Source organism: Octodon degus, unplaced genomic scaffold (assembly GCF_000260255.1).
Source record: "Octodon degus isolate 3935 unplaced genomic scaffold, OctDeg1.0 scaffold00003, whole genome shotgun sequence".
In the NCBI taxonomy this organism is placed as follows: Eukaryota; Metazoa; Chordata; class Mammalia; order Rodentia; family Octodontidae; genus Octodon; species Octodon degus.
This window is the reverse complement of record NW_004524579.1, coordinates 31,636,863-31,639,241: the sequence shown is the minus strand read 5'-3', so window position 1 is coordinate 31,639,241 and position 2,379 is coordinate 31,636,863. Positions and strand designations below refer to the sequence as shown.

Sequence of the window (2,379 nt, the reverse complement as noted above, 5' to 3'; positions counted from 1 at the left end):
TTTCATGTATATGCAAATTTGATCAAAAACAAATTTTTCCACATATAAAGATGCAACTCAATCTATGAAGCAGATTAAAAATACGTGAAAAATAATATTTCAAAGCACAAAAGTGTGGGCCCTATATAAAATACTTAAAAGAACATTTTCTAAAAAAAATAAAGAACATTTTCTAAAAAATAAACACTAATATAAAGATCAAAAAATGAGCTGACAGATGAGCAGTAGCCCTTTTGCTGGAAAGATAGTGGAAAAAGAGCAAAAATAAAATATCTCCTTGGTTCCAGAAAGTCTCCTGAAAAAGAGGAAGGTTTATCATCAAGCTCTCAAAGTCACCTAGGTAGAATAGGCACTTTTGGCAAAGAAAGAGAGGAAGATAAAAGAGATCAGGTTTAAGTGACTGGAATCTTTCCTTCGTGATTCCTGTTGACAGCAGCGTGACAGGGTACCTGTGAAATGACTAGAAGTGAAACCTTGCGTGTTGGAAGCACCTGTGAATATTCCCTGGCCTTTGTTGTCGGCCTCCAGAGTATTAACAGGGTGAGTTCACTAGTGCAGAAGACCATTGCACGACTTCTCCTGAAGAAGGTGTTCGGTGGTGTCTTTGTTAAAATCACCCCCAAACTCTGAAAATGCTATGGATAGTGGAGCCTTATGTGACCTGGGGATTCCAAATCTGAAGTCCGTCCAGGAACTCATTTTAAAACCTGGACGGGGCAAGGTCATGAATAAGACCTTCCCGCTGATGGACAACACTGTCATCAAGGCGCACCTGGGCAAGTTTGGTGTCATTTGCCTGGAAGACCTCATTCACGAAATCTCCTTCCCAGGGGTGCATTTCCAGGAGATCGCCTGCTTCTTGTTCCCTTTCTGCCTGTCTGTGGCCTGGCATGCTACCAAGAATAGGGTGGGCTTCCTCAAGAAGATGGGCTCACCTGGCTATCAGGGTGAGTGCATCAACCAGCTCATCCGCCAGTTGAACTAGTTCGAGAATAACAGAGAATAGTGCCTTGAAGAATGTTTTTGTTTTTGGAACTGCTAACAACTATCTTCAGAGAAGATGATTATTCTGCTTTCAGAGACTGGAAGGAAGCACAAGGGAATCAGCATGGCATGCAGCTCTCAGCACCACCCAATTTCAAGGAAGAGTTCCCTTGTTTCCCATCATGCCAAGGCAAATCACAGACTCTCGACATTTGGAACCACTTGCTGTGGAGGAAGAGGTCCTCTTTTATTTCATCTTCTGTCCTGGGGCTCACTGTTGGTAAATGAGTAATCTAAGGAGGATAGAGGCTCCCTATACCCATGCCTTGGAGCAGTGGACCCAGCCCAGAGGTGTACTTCAGTCTGGAGCCCCATGGCTTTCTTTTGAAAAGACTAAAATACAGTTATTACTATCTGGAAAGAAAAAGTGAGCTGACAGACTTCACAAAAAAATTTAGGGAAATTTATAATCATTGAAGAAATAAAAGTCATAGATATAGGTAGAGAAATAATGAATACTAAGTAGACACTGATAGGAAATCACATATATTGTGAAAAATAGAACAAAATGAAATTTCTAAAAATTCAAGTGAAAGCATCTCCCAAGATGATCATTATGTAATATAAACATGTACTAATAAAATATATGGAGAAAAATTAAGGTGACAGAATAATAGATGTGGAAGTGAAAAATAATATATATAATTTTGTTCTTGAAGAAGAGAATATAACAAAATATATATAAAAATAGGATACAACCTTTTGAAATAAAGTAAAACTTGATTAAAAAATGCATGGGGAGACCCAGCCCTACCCCAGATCCGGTGAGTATGTGGAGAACATCCTGCTACCCTGCACCAGCAGGACCAGTCCCAGCCCAGGCGCAGTGTGGGCCGACCCTCTCCCACCCCCTTGGGCCGCCCCCCACCACTCCGCAGTACCTCCCCAATCCCGCCCACCTAGTAGGAATTTCTGCACAGTTCTGGGAACCCCCAGACCCAGTCCTAGCCCAGGTCTGGTGAGTGTGTGGAGAGCTTCCTGCTACCCTGCGCCAAAGGGACCAGTCTCAGCCCAGGAGCAGCATGGGCCAGACACTCTCCCACGCCCTCGGGCCACACCCCACCACTCTACAGTACATCCCCCACCCCGCCCGACAAGTAGGAATTTCTGCTGCATCCGGGAACCCCCAGACGCAGTGGTAGCCCAATCCCGTGAGTGTGTGTGGAGAGTTTCCTCTTCACCCTACTTCACCTTGCCCCCTTCAGGCACAGCTCAAGCCTGGCATACACGCCTGAGGTGTTATCCTGCAGCTGCAACCTCTGCAGGGGAAAGTGTAGAGAATACATCCAACCAGCTAGTCCAGGAGCAGAACATCTCGCCACAGGGGCACAACAG

The 2,379-nt window shown here is 44.5% G+C and overlaps 1 pseudogene; it reads left to right on the top strand.

The window, feature by feature from the left end:
• The first annotated feature begins 217 nt into the window (after positions 1-217).
• Positions 218-985, top strand: LOC101573244 (annotated as a pseudogene).
• Positions 986-2,379: the final 1,394 nt, after the last annotated feature.